A 24,547-nucleotide genomic window follows, 5' to 3' on the forward strand; every position below is an offset into this window, starting at 1 on the left:
GCTATTACACCATGAAATCACTAATCAATTTCTTGCCTCACCCTTAGCACCAAAATGAGATTCTGTTCGACTGTATCTTGCAATGTCAATTACTGACCTCACAGACTTAATATTGTTGATCAGGCTACCTTCTACAATGAAAGAGTAAAGAAAATTGGTGTATCTTGCGGCATAAATTAAAGCCTTAAATAGTTTTGTATTTATCATCAATACTGAAATGTAGCAGAAATGGACATGAATCACAGACCTGAAGACAATTTTGAAAATGTTAAATAAAAGTAGTGTGAAATTCAGCCATTTTGAACTGGACAGTATATTCAAGGCCATAATCAATAGATTTTTAAATACCAAATGGGTCTTAGGATTTAGGAATCAGGTAGGAAGAGGGAACTTGAGGCATAAGATTTGCCATGATATTAGATGGTATAGCAAGTTCAAGAGATTTAAGCCCATTCCTTTCCTTCTGATATCCTGTTAGGACTGTACACTAAGATTGTAAATTGTAGATGTGAAAATCTTAATTAAAAGAAACAGAAAATGCTAGAAACAAAATATTAGACCAGACTGCATTTGGGCAAAGAGGAACAATTAATGTTTCAGGTCTGGAATGCTTCATCAGAAGTGAGAAAGGAATAAACATGTTAACTTGGGTAGCAGAGAAGGTGCAACGAATGGTGAAGTAGGGTTGATAATATGGTCCAACAGGGTTGGTAAGACATGAGTCTTTGCATAATATATTCTTTTTGTTGTTTGGCCTATGTGTTGCTGTAGAAGCCTGACTGAGATAATGCAGCAGTTTGTGCTCAAATTAAAGATAAAAATTAACTTTAAAGAACAGCTTTATTTGTCATATGTACATCAAAAGATAGTGAAATGTGGCTTTTGTGTCAAATCAAATCAAATCAGCAAGGATACTCGGAGGAGCTCACAAGTGTTGCCAAGCTTCTGGTGCCAACAGAGCACATCCACAGAAACCAAAGCATCTTGGGGAAACACAGGTGGTCAGGAGAACCCTGAGTGGTGATAGATGGTGCTGCAAGAAGATTGCACTAACCACTAAGCTTCTGCACCCTAGCATGATCTCAATAACATGCAACTAACTGGAAAGATAAAGGAATAATAATCACCTCTCAATTTGCCATCCAGAAAGGAGTGGTCAACATCAGCATCAGGCTTATTGTCACTGCTGCAGCAGTACAGTGCAGGCAGATCAAATTGCTCTAAGCTACAATAAAAGTAAATCAGAATCTGGTTGAGTATCAATGGCACATGTCGTAAAATTGGTTAACTTTGCGGCAGCAGTACAATGCAATACATAATGAAGGAAAAAACTGAATTACTATATATATATATATATATATATACATACACATACACACACACACACATATATATATATATATATACACATACATACACATATACATACACACACAAAATGAGAGGAGGGCATGTCCTAGGTGATAGGGGTCGTTAATGACAGTCACCACCTTTTTGAGGCACCACTCCTTGAAGATGTCCTGGATATTACGAAGGCCAGTGTGCATGATAGAGGTACCTAATTTTACAACCCTCTTCAGCTTACTTCGATCCTGTGCCGTAGCTCCCACCAACCACCGCCCCCCCCCCCCCACATACCAGACGGTGAAGCTCTCCATGGTACATTTGTAGAAATATGCGAGTTTTGGGTGACATACGAAATCTCCTCAAATGCCGACTGAAATACAGCCACTGCCCTGCCTTCTTTATGGCTACATCAATATGTTGGGTCCAGGTTAAGTCCGCAGAGATACTGACTCCTGGGAACTTGAAAGTGCTCACCCTCTCCATTTCTGCTCCCTCTCTAAGGACTGGTGTGTGTTCACTCTTCTTACCCTTTCAGAAGTCTACAATCTTTGGCCTTAGTGACGTTGAGTGCAAGGTTGCTGCTGCAACACCACTCAACTAACTGGTATGTCTCAGTCCTCTATGCCCTCTCGCCATCATTTGAGATACTGTCAACTATGGCTGTATCACCAGCAAATTTATAGATAACATTTGAAAGATGCTATCTATAAATCCTCTACTCTTACACAGTCACGCGTGTATGAGTAGAGGAGAGGGCTAAGCACACATCCCTGAAGTGCACTAGTGTCGACTGTCAGTGAGCTGGAGATGTTATTTCCCATTCACACAGACCCGTGTGTCATCAGGGGAGTTGGAAGATCCTTGACTGTGTGTCCAAAGACTCGTGATCGTGATCTTTGGACACAGAGCTTGGAAAAAGTGTTGTGGCAGACTTTTAATATCGTAAACCAGCAAGTCGTTTGTTATGTCTCCCCGCTTGCTGTCTGAAACCGGAGACACCTTTTTCTCCTTTATTAGGGAGAGAGAGAACCTGTGGTATGTCGAATGCCGGGTGAACAATGTAGTCTTTGGGGTTAACTCCAAGTCTGCGTCTTTACTGTTGCTTTGCTCACCCTCAAGTGCTTGGTAGCGGGTGCCAATGCTTTTTTTTTTGCCGGTGGGGGGGGGAGGAGGGAATATGGCTTGCAGCCACTTATGTGCAGGGGGGAGGGAGGGGGGTGGACATTGGGGTTTTAACATTTGACTGTCATTCATTCCTTGAGCACTCCTGTTTTTGTGGATGGTTGCAAAGAAAAAGTATTTCAGGATGTATGTTGTATACATTTCTCTGACATTAAATTGTACCTTTGAACCTTTGATTGTGGTCTTCCAGTTAGCAAGTCCAGAATCCAGTTGCAGAGGGAGGTACAGAGGCCCAGGTTCTGAAGCTTTTCGACCAGAACTGCAGGAATGATGATGTTAAACATTGAGCTGTAGACTATAAACGGCATCCTGAAACAGGTATTTGTATTGTCCAGGTGATCCAAGGCAACGTGGAGAGCCAATGAGATCACGTCCACCTGTTGCACTGTTGGGTTTTTTTTCCCCGTGAGGGTTGCATGCCTTATGAAGGTGTGAACTTGGAAGAAAAAAAAGAGGGCAGGCCAGAATAGCACATTCAGTGCAAAGGTCTTTATTGTGTGCCAGTGGTGCAAAAAATAGCAAAAAAAACCCAAAAATGACAAGAGAAAATGCAGATATATTCCGTCAGACTTTTAGGACTACAGCTCCAAATCATCAGTCTGAATATACCTCACCATACCACATCCTCTTCACTTTAACCAAAATGAGCCTATAATTAAGGATCTCCTTACTTTAGGAGAAAAGGGATCGTCCATTCTACTGCCATAGGCCTACAGTGGCAATGGGCAAATTACAGTGAGTCCAGATCCTTGCTGAGGCAGAAGTTGATTCTAGCCATAACCAACCTCTTAAAGCAGTCCATCACCGTAGATGTGAATACTACTGGATGATAGACATTAGGGAAGCTCACCCTGCTCTTCTTGGGTACTGGTATAATTGTTGTCCTTTTCAAGCCGGTGGGAACTTCCAACTAATGCAATGAGAGATTGAAAATGTCTCTGATCACCACCACCAGCTGGTTGGCACAGGTTTTCAGAGTCTTACGAGGTACGTCATTAGGGCCTATCACCTTGCAACCTGACGTCAGCCTCCAAAACAGAGATCACAGCATCACTGGGTGCTGCAGGGGTCCTCATAGTTGAGGTTTTATTCTTCCTTTACAAGGCATACAAGGCATTGAGCTCACCTGGGAGTGAAGCATCACTGCCATTCATGCTACTGGGTTTCAATTTGTAGGAAGTAATGGCCTGCAAACTTTACCAGAGTTGACATGCATCTAATGTTGCCTCCAACCTCGCTCTGAATTGTTCCTTGGCTCTTGAAGTAGCCCTCCGCAAGTCATACCTGATTTTCTTGTACAAACCTGGGTTGCCAGACTTGAATGCCACCAATCTAGCCCTCAGCAGACTATGAACCTCCTGATTCATCCATAGTTTTTGATTTGGGTTCTTGTAGGCACACATTCATCCACATGTTTTAATGAAGTCAATGACAGTTGTGGCATACTCAGTCAAAGCTGAATCCCTGAATATAGTCCACCGATTCCAAACAGTCCTGTAAGCACTCCTGCGTCTCGCATGTCCATACTTTCTTGGTCCTCACTACTGGTGCTGCGGTCTTCAGTCTCTGCCTATACTTGGGAGAAGTATAACCAGGTGATCAGACTTTCCAAAGTGTGGACGTGGGATAGCATGGCGCAAACAACAGGAATTCTGCAGATGCTCGAAATAGCTCGGGATAGCATGGTGAACGCTTTTGATAGTGATGTAACAATGGTCCAGTGTGTTTCCTCTGGTATGACAAACGATTTGTTGGTAATAATTATTTAGGGTACCCCTCCCCCCCCCCCCCCCCCACTGAGTTGGCCTGCTTGAAATCCAGCAAAATAATGGAGAAGGCATCAGGATGAGCTGTTTTATGCTTAGTTCATCGCTTAGGTTCATCTAGAGCAGTGTTTCCCAACCTTTTTTTTAACCCAACACAGGGTTATAAAGCACTTTCATACTTGCCAACACCCCTCTTAGGCACAATACACTTCCCGGCACCCCCATTGTGTAAAAACCATGTCTACCATATGCTAACATGAGAAAAATTATTCTGCTTTAAATTTTTTTATTTGTCTTTAAACCTAGCTTACACAGTACCTGTGCACTATACAGCAGCTTCAATACCAATGTGATCCTTGAGCTTGATAGTTTTCTAACTAGGGTTGAAATATCTAGTTCAAGTTGTGACAGCAAAAGCCTCAAGTCCCTATGCATAACAACGTCCAAGCGACTTCTGTTGTTTGAAACTATGTGGTTCACTGCACTGAAGCCCATGTCAACAAGGTAAGAGGATGGAAATGCAATAAAGAGCAGTTTGGTTCTTCTCCAAAGACCAGAACACTTTAAGTGTAGCCATATACCACAAAAGCTGACATTTTTGAAAAGCATTTTGGCTTCTTCTTCATTCTGAATTTTGATAATTTCTACTTGCAAGTTCTCTTCCTGTTCCTCCAGTTCTTCCACCTTGCAAAGAAATAGGTTAATTACCCAGCCCGGAATTTCCAGATCGTTCAAATCGATTCTGAGAATCCTTCTTACAGTGACTGCACATGTAAGCAGTACTCTTACAAATCACTGTCTATGAAAGAGAGTGCCATACTTTCCATGTAGGGAAACTGAGAACATTCTTCTCCCAAAGTTTTGCTTATACGTTTTCAATTTTTAGACAAAAGCAGACATTGCACTTTTTGCCTGGACTAAATTGAAATTCTCACCCTGCAGTTTCATATTTAGAATGTTCATTTTCTCATACAAATCACCTAGGTATGCCACATCTCCATGTAGAAGCTCAATCTTGCTTCCCAAGTACTTGTTGATGTTGAGCGAAAATACAACCACAATGTCAAAAAAAATCAAAGCAACATTTTAAGCAGCAGCCTTTTGACAGACAATGAACTTCAGTATGAAGGAGCAAATATTCAAACTCTTCATTATCTTGGCATAACCGACAAAATATTCTGCTATTCAATGGATGAGCTTTAATTTTGTTGATAGCAGGTATTACAGTCATGCTTAAAAAAAAAGTTGTTGGCTGAGGTTTTTGGCTGCGAGATGTTGACAACAAATTACACAATGAATTGCAAATAGACTTGGAATTTCTTTTTTCACAAATGCACTAAACCACAATGGTAACCTGTCATATATGATGCTCCATCTGTTGCACAAGAAATCATGTTCCTAATCTTTTATCCTCCATATACATTTTGAGCTTGTTGCAGATTGATTTTCTGTTGATATTTAACTTTTCACAAAAGAGAATCTCTTCATAAACTTTTAAATTTTTGATAAGCCGTACATATGCCATCAGCAATGCTTCGTCTCACACAGTTGACTCATCTAGTTGTATACCAAATTCTGTTTTTTGTAGCTCTGTTCATAGTTATTACTCAGAGGAAATGATTTTAAAATACTGGTTTCTATCTTGAGAACAGTGGTGAGCACTTCTGATAAAACAGGCATTATTAATCTTTCACCAATTATCAGATCGTCCACACTTTGCTATCATTTTGGAAATGTCATAAGAAGCAATGAGACCACTATAAAGGTCATTTTAGCTTTCTTGGCAAATCACTCGAGTGTGCAATGCTTTTCAAATGCTTCTTTCATCTTCTATAACTGAGTAATACCATAAGTAGCCTTTTCTGGGTGTCTTTTACAGAAGTATTCCTGCAATCTTGGTGGTTTCATGGCTTCATTAGACAGTATAGTATTACAAATAAGACATACAAGGCATCACTGATCTGATGGGAATAGAATAAAACCATACTCTAGGTGTGTAAAATTGCATTGTCACACTTTCTGTAGTTTGCTTCTTAGTGGGATTCCAATTCAAGGCTTCACGGTCTTCGGACTCAGAGATTGAACTGTATTTATCCATCACTGATGGGGCTAAATTAAAATAAAAAATTAACACAAACTTAGATTGCCTATCAGATGTTGACGATGGCAACAAGTTGATACATGGCTGGTCAAGTCTTGTGCCTCAAGTTAGGGTGCCTCTTTCTGTGCCCCCCACATGAATTTTATTTCCCCTAACTTCCCCCACATAACCACCCTGGTTGGGAATCACTGGTCTAGAGCCTGTTTGCCTGAGGTGGAATGTATACCACAACCAAAATTATCACCAAGATCTCCCACAACAGGTAAAATGGACGACACTTGATCGTGAGGTGTTCTAGGTCTGGTGAATAGGACTGAAACAGCATACCACATATGCATACCATGAGGAGTTGATCATTAAGCACACTGCTCACCTGCTTTATACATAAATAGTGTACAGAAGAATTGGAAGGTAATGTTCATGGACTTTTCAAAACAGCAGAGGGGAAGAAGCTGTTCCTAAAATGTTGACTGTGCTTCAAGCACCTGTACCTCCTCCCTGATGGTAGCAGTGAAAGGAGAGCTAGTCCTGGATGATGAGGGTCCTTTGACAATGGCGTTAACTGCATATCATGCAAAATGGGTTCAGTCTATTTGGGCACAATACAATTAATGATCACTGGAAATGAACTTCAAGTGCAAGGAGCATCAATCACTATGTGCTCTCTTTAAAAGATTTTGAGTCCATCAATTGAGAAGGACTGCAGAGCATCCGGTAAAAAATTGCCAGATCCAGAAAATCATACCTACTATGTCTGCTGCATGACAGCATCCAAGTTGTGATCTAAATCAAAAGGTCTGGATTTGGCACAATTTCAGTGTAGACTGATGTCAAGCAAGGCTTTACCATCCGCCCAATTTATAATTAATTACAAGTTGGGCTGAATTATAATCTTTCTCACCAACTGCTACACCTTATCTTCAAACTTTTTTGCTGGACTAGAGCTGACTTACGTGACAAATCACTACTATCACTCCAAAAATACGGCCTCCCCTATATCAATCAGAGCAACAAGTAGAGAGACAATGTCTACCAATGCACCATTTGGATACTGATTTATTTTTTAAAAATGCTGGAAATTTGAAATAAAAACAGAAAATTTTAGGGAAAAAAGTTTTTTCTGATGAGTTTTTCCAGCATTTTCCACTTTTATTTTCAATGCATTCGCCAAAACATGAGAAAATGGCCTGTACATTCATCTACAAAACAGATTCCCTATCTACCAGCCTCTGCTTATACAGAAGTCCATAAGACTCTGGAAACAAACATCATTTCTCACACCTCAGAAGCCACCTCTTAATAGAAACAGGTATCAATGATGAAATTCAACACTAGTCTTTAGTCTTTCAACACTAGTCTGACAAAAAGAGTTTGAAAGTAGAGATCTCAAGCCCATCACAGATCTTATTGTTTGCCCAATAGCAATATTCCCTGCATATATGAGACCTGGACAACCAACAGCAGGTACCTTAAAAGACTGGAGAGAACCATATCTCAATAAAATCATCAAAATCCATCAAGATTACAGGCAGATACAATTAGTTTAATCTGGCCCCCTGGCTGCACGGACAAGGTGGGCCAAAGAGCCTGTAGTCTTCTGTGTTATACTAATAAACCAATGACAGTGTTCTCTTATAGTTTAACTTCCATAGCACTGAAGCCCTAGCCAGGCTTAATCAGTTCCAATGAACAACAAACCACTTGTACATCAGACACCAGATTACCAAAACAGACTGGCTACATCAAGGCAAAAGATTAGGTGGATAAAGGAAACCATAAAAGATTTCCAAAATTTTCCTCAGAAAGTGTATATACCAACAAACCCCTCTGAATTCCTGGCACATAACACCTCAAAATGGAGCAGTGCATCACCCTTTAAACCACATGCCCACCATCCTATATGGCCAATATATCCTGCTCCCTTTCTGCAGAGTCTACAGTTCACACCTTGGTCTCAACAGCCACTTACCACAAAGATAACAGTAATTGAAGAAACCAACTCAGTCTTGCTCTGATTTTAGATTGAGCCAACTGAAATGCCTTAATAATATGGATAGGGGAGGGCAATTTTTGTGGGAGAATTTAGAATTAAGTTACTGATTAGCAGTAAGAAAATGCAAATTTAAACAGGTGAAGAATTTTTTTTCCTCCTCAAAGGTCTTGAATCTTTGGAAATTTCTTTCTTGAATGGCAATGAAAATAGAGCTTGAAAATTTTTAAGGCAGAGGTTGATAAATTCTTGATAATCAAAGGGCAAAAGGATACTGAATGGAGAATCAAGGTTACAAATCAAATTAGCCATGACCTCATTAAACAGCAGAGCCAAATGGGGTGAGGAGCCAAGTAGCTTACTCATGTTTCCAATTCATATGCTCATATGACCACAAGAGACTGCCTAAGAGAAATCCTAGGCGAGGTTCAGAGGTAACATGGTTAACTACAAACAGAATTAGGTTACAGGTTTGCAATTTGTACAGCATTTGTATTTGAAAATCTGCTTCACTTTCCTGAGTTACAAAATTAATACATTATAGCCTGCCAATTCATGATGTAGGACCCGAGGACACACTGAAAATACATGGACTAATCTTTAAAAAAAATATGAATTGGACATTCACTGCGATCGTTTTTAAATAATTAGTTTGACAGTACAATCCTCTTCACACCCCAAGGCCTTTAAGTGTCCAAATCTAAGCACAAATAGAAAAAAAATGTATTAGTTGAACAAATATGGGGGCAGCTACAGTATAGGATTTCAGACAATGTTGAAAGGACAGTAAAAATGTTATCCTCTCCTAGATGGAAATAAATTTCACTGACGCATACAGCGTTATTTTAGAAGATTTTAAAATACTAACCAGTTCACAAGTACAAAGTTGTTACAGGGATTCATAGTATAAATACAGAGTTGATATTTGCCCGGGGGATATGTCACAAGGGTTTCCCAACCATTTTTGTGCTATGGTTGGTATTCTCTGGTCTAGAAGTATCATAAGTTCTAAATAAGAGGTAGGTCATTCAAGATAGAAGTTTCTTCACTAAGAGGATGGCAAATATTTGGAATTAACTATGGGGCGTATTCAAGACATATCACTAGGTATTAATGGAATCAAGAGATATAGAGTTAGGGTAAGAAAGTGGCTCAGAAAACATACAATGGTGGAAGAGGCACGTTAGGCTAAATGGTCTACCTGTAACTCTTATGTTCCTATACCGCAGACAGAAGCAGGAGAAGCAGCAGCACATACCGCCCAAACCACTCACCAGTGTATAGTCTATAGTACAGTCATTGCCCATTCCACAATGCAGGTTCTTGTTATTGAAGCCTACTCTTTTATTCTTACTGTACTTCTCTTTTCTCTGTAACTTTATTCCTTCTTAACATTTCCCAGTTCAGATGAAAGAACTTGAAATGATAGCTGTTTTACCTGCTAATTATTTTCAGCAGTTCTTGCTTTTAAAACTTGTATACTATGGAAAATCCTACAAAAAGTAGTGGATATGGCCCAGTCCATCTAAAGCCTTCTCCACCAATGAATACATCTAAAAAGAGCACTGTCGCAGGAAAGCAGGATCCACAAGACACCCCACCATCCTGGCCATACTCACTTCTCACTGCTGCAATCAGGAAGATGATGCAAGAGCCTCAAGACCCTAATCACCAGGTTCAGGAACAGTTCAACCATCAGGCTCTTGAATCATAGGGGATAACTTCACTCACCCCCTCACCGGTGTTCCACAACCTATGGATTCATATTTTCATCTCACGTTCTCAATATTTGTTTTTTTTTTCCCCCTTAGGTATTTCAGTTTGTTGTCTTTTGTGCAGTGTTTATTTTTGTCTGTCTCATTGGGTGCAGGTTTGCATTGATTCCATAGTGTTTCTTGGACTTGCTGTGTATTCCCACAAGAAAATTAATATCAGGGTTGTACAGTACATGGTGACATACATGTACTTTAATAATAAACTTACTTTGAACTTTTAAACTGTTTATCCAGTTATTAGATGCTGCCTGTACACCTTTAGATTCTTATTGATAACTCCACATAAAATACATCCTTAAGGTGCGTTAAACAGCAACCTTAAATGAACATACACAAAAGAGCAAGACAAGTGTTGCAGATGTAAGTGGGAAGGGACTGAACCAAAGGGGATCAAATGGAGTCGAGGTATGAAGACACGAGTTCAGCGGGGCACAGGCAAGCAGAGACAATGGGCCTACCTGGACAATCAGATTTGTGGATCTTGGGTAGGAGGTAGAAGTGAGCAGTGCAGGGTAAGAGAACTACAAGTTTGCTGACAGTGGATGGGAGTTCTCCAGAGTTGATGAGATTAGTGAAGGCATCAGAGACAGTTCTCTGATGGTCTGGAGTGGGGGTCCTCTTCAAAGGGTAGATATGTGGTATCTGAGAGTTGCCACTTGGCCTCAGCAAAGTAGAGGTCACTTCGCCACACTACAACAGCATCCCCTTTATCTGTGGGTTCGATGGTAAAGTTGGGACTAGTGAGGAGAGAGTGGCAGCCAGCTTAGTTAGTGCATTAGAAGGAGAGTTATTCCTGGTATTGCATAAAGCATTTCTCTTTCAATTTACAGATCACAATAAAATAAAAATCTCTATATAGGTTATCTGCTGGTTAGGGAGCTTGCTGTGCTGTATTACGTGAATTACTAGAGTGACATTTCAAAAGGTGCTCCAGTGGCTGTATAGTTCTTTGGGAATTCTGAATGAGATATGGAAGGCATTTAGGTAAATGCTAGCTTATTCCTTATGTTTTGACACAAAATAGTTTTTTTTAAAAACTTATGTTTATTAAGTAAATAAAACTGGCATTTCAGAAAAATAATGTCCAATAATATAACAATTTTATTCACAGAATTTTTAAAACACATCATTTGTGTTAAAAATGGGATTAAAAATTAGGAGCTATTTGCTGCTTACCTCAGAGAATGATGACCCTGATCTTGTAAACCATACCCACTATATTAGTATAATTGTCTATCCATACATTATTCTTAAGGAACAAAGCAAAATAATAAGCTGGTTTCTGCAACTGCAGAACTCTGGTATCCATTTGGTGTGATGTGTATACTTGGAGGGAGAAGTGTCAAAAGCCAAATAGCAGAGGATGGTTTGATTCATCAGCCTGTTAAAAGCCATTGAAAGTGTCTATAGCTCCCACAATGACATCCCTCACCCCCTGAGAATTCATAAAACTGGAGAAGTGAGTAATCCTTGACAATGAGGGACAGCCTGAAGAATGTGTGTAACTCGTACATGTCTATGCATCAGTGCATATGCAGAGTATTGTAAGCAAGAATGAACATAATGGACAGAAGGGTAGGGCAAAATTCCCTACTTTAAAAATGCACACCTCTTGCAATAGAGACATTAAACATCATTTCCTGTGACATCCGACTACCTACCAATTCCCAGTCTGAAAGTGCCCATTTGTTTTCTGTTACTTACCAATGTTCATACATTATCTCTAACTACATGCACTCACCTTGTGCAATAATTTCCAAATTCACCAATGACAGAAGTTAGGCTAATTATCCTGGTTTTCTGCTTTCTATTAGTTTCCTTTTTTTGAATAACGACATTATGGTTGCTTTTTTACCACCCAAACTTGGAGAGCTCTCCAGAAGATTGTGAATTTTAGTAGATTATATTCACTACCACAGCAGGCAGCAAGACTCTAGAACACAGGCCATTCAGGCCCACAGGAGAGTTGACAGCCTTTCGCCCTTTCATTGTTATTGGGACAGTTTCATGTCTTTGATCATTAATTATTTAGAATCACTGCCTTTTCTCTATTTCCTGTTCTCTGTCTTATCCTCCAAGGAATCTATATTTACTTTAGCTACTCTTCCTCTAATATGCTTTGATCATATTACTGTACAACCATCTCCATCCACCATATCCACATTTGTTATAGAGTGGATTCCAGTTAATTGGTCCATCAGCTAATGGGGTAGCCACTTATTTGGGACAATTCTTCGCTCTCCAGAGCACTACAGAACCGCCTTCCTGGCCACTGGATCTCACAGTGGACCTCATCCACCCAGTCTGCTGGGTCTTACTTGACATGCTATGACAAGCATGTGCCTATCTCACCAGGATATAAGGCCTGCTGGCTAGCCTCACATAATCAAAGCGGTGCACCAGGATGTGCCTGCTGTCACATGCAAACAGCTCCTTGGATCCACACGTTAGATTTTAATTTAAAAACTAACCGAGCTTATAGTCAGGATTCCCTTCGTTTATTTGAGACACTAGTTGCTTAATTGAGACAGGAGACCGTTGCTGAACGGGTTTTAACTAGCGTCAGATGCATGAACTTTTTGGTAATTAGACTCAAAAAGCAGTGATTTTTAATCACATAGTTTCATTCTGTAATTTTATGGAGAACAGGCTGTTTACTGGTATCTCAATGATTCAGATGTGACGTCAGACAATGAACATTAGCATGGAGAGCATCTAACCCTGTCTCCTGAAACTTTACGATATATTTCCAGTTCCATACTAACCAGGACAACTCCATGATCAATTTTAACTTCGTGCTACACAAGCTGAAAACACTGAAGTCATGAGAAATCTGTATGCTACACAGCTTATGCTTGAAACTCAATGCCCAAAAAAATTATTGGCAGGATAACTCAGGAAGAATTATATTAGCTGTCCTTCCATGCACTCTGACCAATAACTCGTCTCTGCAGTTCACAATTTTGATATCTTCACTGGCTTTAGTCGTATGGACTATAAAAGGTTAATGTTAAATTCTCTTAACATACAATATCAATACAGATGAACTGATTAATCAACAGTAGTGTACTTCCACAAAGACAGAAGCAGTCTCTTCCTTCACATACATAGCAACTGAAACACGTTTTCAGTTTTAAATCCTAAACCTCAAAACATTGGAAACTTGACAATTTAAACATTGAGGTCTTAAAATTCAAAGACAAATGGAAATCTGAAATATAAAAAGAAAACTGTTGTAAATACTTGGGTCAAGCAGCATCTGTAGAGGGAAACAGAATTAATATTACATTGTTGATGCTTTATCCTAACTAGTTTCAAGTGTGGTTAAATATTCAAGACAAATACCTTGAACCATAAATCCTGTAAAAATACTTGCATAACCTGAAAAACAAACAAAGATTTATGATTATGAGGCACCCAGTCCTCGTTTATTGTCATTTAGAAATGCATGCATTCAAAAAAATGATACAATGTTCCTCCAGAAAGATATCACAGAAACACAGGACAAAGCTAGACTAAAACTAACAAAACCACATAATTATAACGTATAGTTACAACAGTGCAAAGCAATACAAGTAATTTGATAAAGAGCAGACCATGCAAATTTCTTAAAGTTAGCCAAAAATTAATTTGCCATTACAGAATTCATGTCTTCAGCTATTCAAACTTATGACTGATAGCTCCCAGCCTGCAAAAGATTTTATTACATACAGATTGAGAATCATCCATCTTACAAAGTGGTTAAGTGGTTTCATGAATAATTCGACTAATACTACTTTCATTCACTGGACTGCAAAGTATAGTCAGAAGAGTACATATTAATATTTAACCAGTAACTGCTTCACAATAGAATGTATGTTACTCTTCATGTAAGCAGCAAATCAGTGAACTTAACACAAAATAAAAACTTAGCATGTCTACAAGTCTTCTTGTGTTTTTAATCATATCTTGTACAACACAAAAACAATGCACAATATTTGTCAAGTTGAAAGGCTTTATATTTCCTTGGCTACTATTTCAATGGCAAGCATCATTGAAATGTAAGGGAATTTATATTTTGCCCCATGGATAACAACTTAAAAATGTCTTAGAAAATAATGTAAAGGACTTTCTAAAGAGACCAATTAATACAAATCAGTATCTACACTCAACGCAACCCTCCTCCCATCTAACTCTGTCTCTACTTTAGCACATACTTTATGCAACTTCCCTACATTACTCCTGCGAAGGTACAATTTCTTATTTACGCATTTTGCAATTCATTTTCAATTTATCACTAATGATAAGCCTACTTACCATATTTATATAGTTCTAATTTATTAGTCTTTCTCAGGTTATCTAATTAGGTCTCCTCAAAAGTGTTATCTGCAAATTCATGATATTTTTTTTTATAAAATCCAAATTGCTAATACAAGCTGACTGCAAGTGTGGTCTTAAGCCTTTATGCCTGTGGTCTTGGTCCTTCAACCTTTCTATCCCCATCTCCTACCATTCTCAATAACAACCCTTTAAGGTGCACTTTGAGACTTGTTCTATTTTTCCTCTGAAATGCGGTGATCTTGTTTTATGAATTCATCTATTTTGTCAATTATGCAGCACATTTATTACAACTTACAGACTACCCTTTTTTATATGTGACAAGGTTTTGTTCCCAGTTGAATATAATGCCTTTTATGCTCACTTTGAACAATAAAATATGGAGGCACCTTCACAAACTCCCGTAGTGTCTGGTGACCCTGTGATCATCAGTCTCTGAGGCTGACACAAGAGCATCCTTTAGGAGGGTGAACTTTCCTTCAGGAAAGCATCTGGCCCAGACAATGTACCTGGCCGAGTACTGAAGACCTGTGCTAGTCAACTGGCTAGAGTGTTTCCCTCTTGCTTCAGCAGTCTGAGATGGGCACTTGCTTCAAGCAGGCTTCAATTATACCAGTGCCGAAGAAAAACATGTCAAGGACCATCATCCAGTAGCACTTACATCCACTGAGCTTTGAGATGTTGGTGATGAAACATATCAACTCTTGCCTTTGGGGCAAATTGGATCCACTCCAATTTCCTCACCAGCACAACAGGTAAACAGCAGGTGCCATTTCATTGGCTACTCATTCAACCCTCAAACATCTGGACAGTGAAGCATACTGTACATCAGGATACTCTTTTTTGACACAGCTCTGCATTCAACACCATCACCCCCTCAAAACTAATCAATAAGCTCCAAGACCTTAGCCTCAAACCCTTCTTGTGGAACTGGATCCTCATTTTCCTCACTTGGGTAACCTTAGGTAATTTCTAAAATAAGTATGTTCGGCACAGCATTGTAGGTCGAAGAGCCTGTATTGTGCTATAGGTTTTCTATGTTTCTATATTTGCAGACCCCAGTCAGTTTAGATTGGCAACATCTCCTCCACAATCACAAGACTATGTTTAGCCCAATCCTCCTACTTGTTTTATACTTATGATTCTAAGGCTAAGTACATCTCCAATACCACTTAGGTTTGTTGGTGCTGCCTGGATCAAAGGTGGTGACAAATCAGTATTTAGGAGGGAGATTGAAAATCTGCCTGAATAAAGTCACAACAACAACAACAACAACAACCACTTACTCAATGTCAGCAAAACCAGAGCTGGTTATCGACTACAGGAGGGGGAAACTGGAGATCCATGAGCCAATCCCCATCAGGGGATCAGAGGTGGAAAGGGTCAGCGAATTTAAATTCCCCAATGTTATTATTTAAGATTACCTGTCCTGGGCCCAGATGCAAGTGTCATTACAATGAATAAAATGGCAGCACCTCTACTTTCTTAGAAGTTTGCTAAGATTTGGCATGTCATCTAAAACTGACAAACTTCCATAGATGCATAGTGGTGAATATTCTGACTGATTACATCATGGCCTGGAATGGAAATACCAATGCCCTTTGAATGGAAAAGCCTACAAGAAGTACAGAATACAGTCCAACCCATCACATGTAAAACCCTCCCCACTATTGAGCACATAAACAAGGAGCGCTGCACCAAGAAAGCAGCATCCATCATTAAGTATCCCCACCAACCAGGCATGCTCTCTTCTCACTACTGCTATGAGGAAGGTGGTACAGAAGCTTTAGGTCCCACACCACCAGGCTCATTCACAGTTAATCGTTAGGCTCTTGAACCAGAATGGATAACTTCACTCATCTCAGCACTGAACTGATTCCACAACCCATGAACTCACTTTCAAGGACTCAACTCATATTCTCAATATTACTTAGTTATTATTATTGGGTTTTTTCGTATTTGCACAACTCGTCATCTTTTACACATTGGTTGTCTATCTTTGCTGCATGCAGTTTTACATTGATTCGATTGCATTTCTTTCTATTTACTATGAAAGTCCGTAAGAAAATTAATCTCAGGGTAGTATACAGTATTGTGCACAAGCCTTAGGCATCCTAGCTATATATACATGTGCCCAAGACTTTTACAAGGTACTGTATGGTGACATACATGTACTTTGATAATAAATTTACTTTGAACTTTGATTTAATTTCTAATTTGATCTGCTCTCATATCTAACCCCACTAAGCATCCCAGTCTAGATGACTCATTTATTTGTAGCAGATTTATTTTTATTAAGTACAAATCACTGTCAAAAAATGTTATAAATATTTTCCAGTGTTGCTCCTTAGTTAGCAGTTAGATTTTCCTCTTTTCTCCAGTTAATTAACTTAGACTTTACCACATTTCTAATTTATTACATTGGGAGACAAAAGACAATGCCTATTACATGGAATTGGTTAACAAAGTTGAACACAGGTGCCAACAAATAAAACCACAAATAGTTGCAATGTACAATAGTCAGAGCAAAACATACTCAATGCTACAAAAACTTTAAAAACTAAATCTAAAACCTTATTGCCCATCTGCACTGCGCTTTCTCTGTAGCTCTTTTACTTTAATCTGTATTGTTATTGTTTTGACTTCTACTACTTCAAAGTACTGTGCAATGATTTGATCTACATGAACAATATGAAAGACAAGCTTTTCACTTTACCTCAGTACATGTGACAACAATAAAACAATTCCAATCACATTTCATAATTCCTTGCTACTAATTTTCTTATTCAACTTAAATTTACACGTATATCTGCAAAACTATTTCATTGTTCTATTGTGCAATTTCAGGATACCTCTCACTTTTTAGCACAGATAACTTAGCCAAATTTGTGAAAGCCTGTTGTTTTGTTCATGCAGTTGAGTTTAGGAAGTTAATCTAATAACAACAGGATTTCCCAATTACGATCAAAAGGTGAATGGGTAGATACAAGAATTCTTCATTTCCACTTTAAGAACCAGGTACATAATTAAATAGACATTCAAACAATTTTCAGAGGGATTAAAATAGATTTCTTGCATTTTTTCTTAACTATTAATACTAACATGATTCCAATTAACTAACAATAGCTTATAAACCCATATAAAATGAGACAAATACAAACATTCTCTGAATGGAATCCAAATTACAATTAAGTCTGTGGAAGCATTCACCTCTGATGTCTTTGTGCCATTGAACTAGATCATACCCAAGCTGCGACTCATTGTATTCTACCTTTCATCTGAACGCAAGATTACTGCATATAAACCTATTAACCTCAAAATTGCAAATTTCAAACGTCGACTGTACCTCTTCCTAGAGATGCTGCCTGGCCTGCTGCATTCACCAGCAACTTTGATGCGTGTCACCCAGGATCAATTGTTTTTTGGTGGAATCGGGGGATGGAGAGCTTAACACTACCCATTTTAAATAACTGCTCTATCCAAAATGACAAACATCTACTTGTTTTCCACTAAAAGAAAGTTCGATGTTGCAACACCTACTGAATCTTTCCAGTACTCAAATGACTTTCATAATTATATCCTTTAAATCCTGAGGCCCTATTTTCCTTGTTCAGTTGTCAAAACCAAAGGTCATAGGTGTAAAGTCATTGGTAATGTTAGCAGGGGAGATGAAGAATTATAATTTTCATCCTGCACATAGTGGAGGTTCAAAACCCAAGAAGACTCCCTGCATTTATAGAATACATGGATACATACTTACAGACCCATGACTGCAAGGCTGCAAATCAAGCACAAGAAGTGAGATTAAACTGGAGAGGTTGTTTTCAGCCATTCCATGAGAAGATATGGCTGAATGACCTGCATTGTAAACATTCTATGGTGTATCAGCAAACTCCTTACAAGGCTAATCCCATTAAGGAGAGTCTTCCAATAAACCTTCCATTCCCTCAGTTATAGTTTCTGCATCACCACAATTATTCCATTTCCTATATTTTTCTCACTGCTCTTCAACAAACCCAGATAATTGTTATCCATATTTTTTTGTGTTTCATTTTCAAATTTCCCCACCTCTGATTTTTAAAAAAATCATGAACATTAAAACCCAGACGCTATCTGGTCTGTCAAGCATTTTGGCACTTAGCTTTTTTAAAAAAAATATTTCAATAGGATATTTGATTCTTTTTGTATTAATAGTGACTTTTATTGATGTATTTATATGAACATCTAAATCTCTGACATGCCTCACAGCTTTCCTCTGATATTTACTCAAAGAGAAAATACGGGGTATTTTCTCTCTTGGACAAAGTGAAAGTGATCATGCTTCTACATGATCAGACATTTTCCACAGTAGTGCGAAATGCAAACTTCTGAGTACATCTCGCCATACATTCAAAGTGATTCCTTAATGTATACAACAAAACACTTCAGAAATTGGAGCCATCAGGCAGGATCTTGGAAGCATAAATTAGAAACAGATGTTCTCAGGGAAACGTACCGAAGAGATGTGGCATGGAGTTCTACATAGGTACATTCCAATGAGACAGGGAAAAGATGGTAGGGTACAGGAACCGTGGTGTACAAAGGCTGCTGTAAATCTAGTCAAGAAGAGCTTACAAAAGGTTCAAAAAACTAGGTAATGATAGCGATCTAGAAGATTATAACGCTAGCAGGAAGGAGCTTAAGAATGAAATTAGGAGAGCCAGAAGGGGCCATGAGAAGGCCTTGGTGGACAGGATTAAGCAAAATCCCAAGACATTCTACAAGTATGTGAAGAGCAAGAGGACAAGATGTCAGAGAATAGGACCAATCAAGTGTCACAGTGGAAAAGTGTGGAAAAGGAAGAGACAGCAGAGGTACTTAATGAATACTTTGCTTCAGTATTCACTACGGAAAAGGATCTTGGCGATTGTAGGGATGACTTGCAGTGGACTGAAATGCTTCAGCATGTAGATATTAAGGAAAAGGATGTGCTAGAGCTTTTGGAAAGCATCAAGTTGGATAAGTCACTGGGACCGGATGGGATATACCCCAGGCAACTGTGGGAAGCGAGGGAGGAGATTGCTGAGCCTCTGGCGATGATCTTGGCATCATCAATGAGGATGGGAGAGGTTCCGGAGGATTGGAGGGTTGCGGATGTTGTCCTCTTATTCAAGAAGGGGAGTAGAGATAGCCCAGGAAATTATAGACCAGTGAGTCTTACCTCAGTGGTTGGTAAGTTGATGGAGAAGATCCTGAGAGGCAGGATTTATGAACATTTGGAGAGGCATAATATGATTAGGAATAGTCAGCATGGCTTTGTCAAAAGCAGGTCGTGCCTTACGAGCCTGATTGAATTTTTTGAGGACGTGACTAAACACATTGATGAAGGTAGAGCCATAGATGTAGTGTATACGGATTTCAGCAAGGCATTTGATAAAGTACCCCATGCCAGGCTTATTGAGAAAGTAAGGAGGCATGGAATCCAAGGGGACATTTCTTTCTGGATCCAGAACTGGCTTGCTCACAGTAGGCAAAGAGTGATTGTAGATGGGTCATATTCTGCATGGAGGCCAGTGGTGTACCTCAGGGATCTGTTCTGGGACCCTTACTCTTCGTGATTTTTATAAATGACCTGAATGAAGAAGTGGAGGGATGGGTTAGTAAATTTGCTGATGACACAAAGGTTGGGGGTGTTGTGGATAGTGTGGAGGGCTGTCAGAGGTTACAGCGGGACATTGATAGGATGCAAAACTGGGCTGAGAAGTGGCAGATGGAGTTCAACCCAGATAAGTGTGAGGTGGTTCATTCTGGTAGGTCAAATATGATGGCAGAATATAGAATTAATGGTAAGGCTCTTGGCAGTGTGGAGGATCAGAGGGATCTTAGGGTCCAAGTCCACAGGACACTCAAAGCTGCTACGCAGGTTGACTCTGTGGTTAAGAAGGCATACGGTGTATTGGCCTTCATCAACCGTGGGATTGAGTTTAAGAGCTGATAGGTAATGTTGCAGCTACACAGGACCCTAGTTAGACCCCACTTAGAGAACTGTGCTCAATTCTAGTCGCCTCACTACAGGAAGGACGTGGAAACCATAGAAAGGGTGCAGAGGAGATTTACAAGGAAGTTGCCTGGATTGGGGAGCATGCCTTATGAGAATAGGTTGAGTGAACTCGGCCTTTTCTCCTTGGAGCGATGGAGGATGAGAGGTGACCTGATAGAGGCATACAAGATAATGAGAGGCATTGATCGTGTGGATAGTCAGAGGCTTTTTCCCCATGGCTGAAATGGCTAGCATGAGAGGGCATTGTTTTAGGTGCTTGAAAGTAGGTACAGAGGAGATGTCAGGGGTAAGTTTTTTTTATGCAGAGAGTGGTGAGTGTGGGGGATGGGCTGCCGGCGGTGGCGGTGGAGGTGGAAACAAGGTGGTCTTTTCGGAGACTCCTGGATAGGTACATGGAGCTTAGAAAAATAGAGGGCAATGGGTAAACTTAGGTAGATCTAAGGTAAGGACATGTTCGGCACAGCTTTGTGGGCCAAAGGGCCTGTACTGTGCTGTAGGTTTTCTAGGTTTCTAAGTTCAGGTACAGGAATGAATTGTCATGCCAGAAATCAGTATTGTGGCATGACTACATTCGCTTTCAGAGGATTTGCGGGAAACAGTACAGTAATACTAGTTACAGATAAATGTAATTTCTAGAGGAATAGAGCATAGGAGCAGGGATGTGATGTTGAGGCTCTATAAGGCGCTGGTGAGACCTCACTTGGAGTACTGTGGGCAGTTTTGGTCTCCTTATTTAAGAAAGGATGTGCTGACGTTGGAGACGGTACAGAGAAGATTCACTAGAATGATTTTGGGAATGAGAGGGTTAACATATGAGGAACATTTGTCCACTCTTAGACTGTATTCCTTGGAGTTTAGAAGAATGAGGGGAGACCTCATACAAACATTTCGAATGTTGAAAGACATGGACAGAGTGGATGTGGCAAAGTTGTTTCCCATGATGGGAGAGTCTAGTACAAGAGGGCATGACTTAAGGATTGAAGGGCGCCCATTCAGAACAGAAATGCGAAGAAATTTTTTTAGTCAGAGGGTGGTGAATCTATGGAATTTGTTGCCACGGGCAGCAGTGGAGGCCAAGTCACTGGGTGTATTTAAGGCAGAGATTAATAGGTATCTGAGTAGCCAGGGCATCAAAGGTTATGGTGAGAAGGCGGGGGAGTGGGACTAAATGGGAGAATGGATCAGCTCATGATAAAATGGCAGAGCAGACTCAATGGGCCGAATGGCCGACTTCTGGTCCTTTGTCTTATGGTCTTATGGTAACTTGAAGATTACCAGTTCCATGAAATGATTATGACTGTGACCTGATTCATCCAAGTTACTGTACAGATTACACAACAAAAAAATTGATGACAAGTATTTTCATCTCAGAATAACTAGTGCCTACTTGTAAATGGAATCAAAGTTTTTCAAAGAATTGTGTAAATCCAGAATGAATGTCGATTACAAAGATTTGTTTTGTACAAAATGCTTTATCACAAGTGTTTTGTAACATCATTTTTGACTACATGCTTTCCAATTTCCCTCAAATTTATAACATGATTTTTTTTTTAAAGTTTAATTACATATGCAAGTGAAAGAGGTCAATCATTGGAAAAACTACTCCTTCATACTTCAGAAGCAAAATATGAATTGTTCTTTGTTAAACAAGTCTTCCCCAAAGCATTCTTCTAACACACAGTTCATACTCCAAGACATTTCAATCTCACTTTGAAAACACGTCTTCCCCGTACTATTAAAGCAAACATATCCTCCATACTCAAGACAACACAAATGACATAATGAAAAGAAAAGAAGAATGTTTGTAGCTAGGTAGCTCCTTGATTTCAATCATTACCAAACCAATTCTGGTCCATTGTGGTACAGAAGCCAAGAGCCTGACAGCTAACAGGTTGTTTGTGAGGTTCTGTCTATGGAAATGTTTTTGTAATGCTTATGTTTGGAGCTATTTTGATGAATATAATAGAGCAGATTAGATTGTAGTCATTCCAGCAGTTATTGATACTCAAAATGGCATGCAATATGATCTTTTTTTGCTACTTTCCTTGGATAATTATTTAAACTAACAGGTGCCAGCAAAGTTGTCATGAAGTCTTGTATTTCTTCAGCTGACAAAATGTTGGCCATGTCAAAAATGAAATCAAACCATTTGTCGGGAGGAGAAACTGAAGTTAGCTTCCCTATCTTCCTTGCCAATCACAGCTTGTCAGAACGTTGTATTATTTCCCACCTTGGTATGAGGTCACCCAAGAGCAGTTTGTCCTCCATTGAGATGCACACGAGGGTTTTTATAGTCAAAATATAGAAAGCTTTAGCTGCAGCCACACTTAAAAACTGAACGGAAAGACTTTCAGATTTCTTCAGGACACTGCAAGCACCTCAGAATTAATGACACACATTGGAACTGTTCGCAGAGCTGCAAAATGAGCAGGACCACAGACAATTTAAGCTCAGCAAGCTTCAAATACAACTCGATAACGACAAAACTTGTTTCCACTCTGTGTGACTATAGTAAAACATGCACCTGAGTCGTAGTGCAAAACAAGAAATGTTCAAGTGTGAACTGCTGCAGTCCAAAACCAGTTACTGTATAGATAAATGATTTGGGAAACATTTTGATGTGCCAAGTCCAAAATCTCCTCAGGCTATGGGAATCTAGGATTTCAATTACAAAGTTATGGAACTAAATTAAGTCTAAAATAGTGCAGTTATTTCACTCATCAGTCATAGTTTCAATGAATGGTACATCTATCACCCTCCTTCACTTTCTATAGAAAGGGTTTAATTACCCTCCAATCCATCCGCAAGATTTAAGTAACTCCAGTGTCACAATTTAAGCATACAAAGAAATGATAGCATTGCCTATTCTTTCCTTCATGATCACTTGGTTAAAACCGTTGAAAATCAGTTGTGCATTTCAGAACCCACAACTACTAAGATACATTCTGCAATTTTTTTAAAAAAGTGACTTGAAAGCACAATTCACCACCATTGTTTCCTATTTTGATAAGAATTAAAACCCAAAAAGCTGACCATAAACTCAGTGTGGCCCTAAAATCAATCCTTTAACAATGACTAAACATGATAAAAATCTCAGTAAACTGTCACACAAAGGTAATCCAAAGGAGTTTAATTCAGGCAACATGAAATGGTTACATGATTACTTCCAAAAGCAATGGTTGCACAGAGGATCTGAAACACATTGCAAATTTTAAAAAACGTAATGCCCATAAAGAGAAAACTGAAATCCATTTCAAAAACCAGCAGTTCTCAAACCTTCATTACACTTGCCTCAAAGATACTAAGTGACCTGATTTGAATTTTCCAGGACTTTAGTTTTATTATATTTGCAATTTCACTACTTTTATACTTGGCCATTCCCTGTTCTACAAAGTGCAAACCTGAAGTTGTGTACAAATCCGTTGGTTAACTACTAACCTACATCAGTCATAGCCTTGATTCATCCATCAAGCCTATGCTTGCTGGCATATTACATTGTACTGCATCATTACCTCAAAATTAAAACTCCATGGCCATTCCCTTCTTGTTGCTTTAATCAACTCCAAGATGTCTGTACCCAAACTTTGGACTCCTGATCATCCTCAAATTTAATTGCTTCAATGATATTGGCATCCAGTTGCAGGACACCTCAACTTCTCGAAAATGGAATACTCTCATTTATTTGAATGTGTGCAGCTAACAACCATAAAAATTCTCAACTATTCAGTACAAAGCATCTAGCTCACTTTTCATGCCATCTACTAACTTAAACATTCATTAACTACAAAGTGGAGTGCAGTGGCTTTTGTGTGTACTATCAATAAAGCACAACGTTACTCACCTGTGCAGTTGTGAGCATACTCACATATGCCACAAACCTACAACCTCCACCACTGTACAGGATTAGGCAGCATTGATTATCAACGGATTTTTTCCCCCAAATGATATACCACCCCAACTTGGAAACATATTTTCATCCTTTCAATGCTGGTGGGAGAAAATCCCAGAATTCTATACCAACAGCACTGT

At 39.3% G+C, this 24,547-nt stretch overlaps 1 protein-coding gene across 1 annotated transcript in view; it reads right to left on the reverse strand.

The window, feature by feature from the left end:
- LOC140197724 (alpha/beta hydrolase domain-containing protein 17B) overlaps positions 1-24,547 on the reverse strand; it is a 92,971-nt gene that overhangs the window by 43,128 nt on the left and 25,296 nt on the right. The window lies entirely within an intron of this gene.

This window comes from Mobula birostris, chromosome 5, assembly GCF_030028105.1.
Source record: "Mobula birostris isolate sMobBir1 chromosome 5, sMobBir1.hap1, whole genome shotgun sequence".
NCBI classification, from domain to species: Eukaryota; Metazoa; Chordata; class Chondrichthyes; order Myliobatiformes; family Myliobatidae; genus Mobula; species Mobula birostris.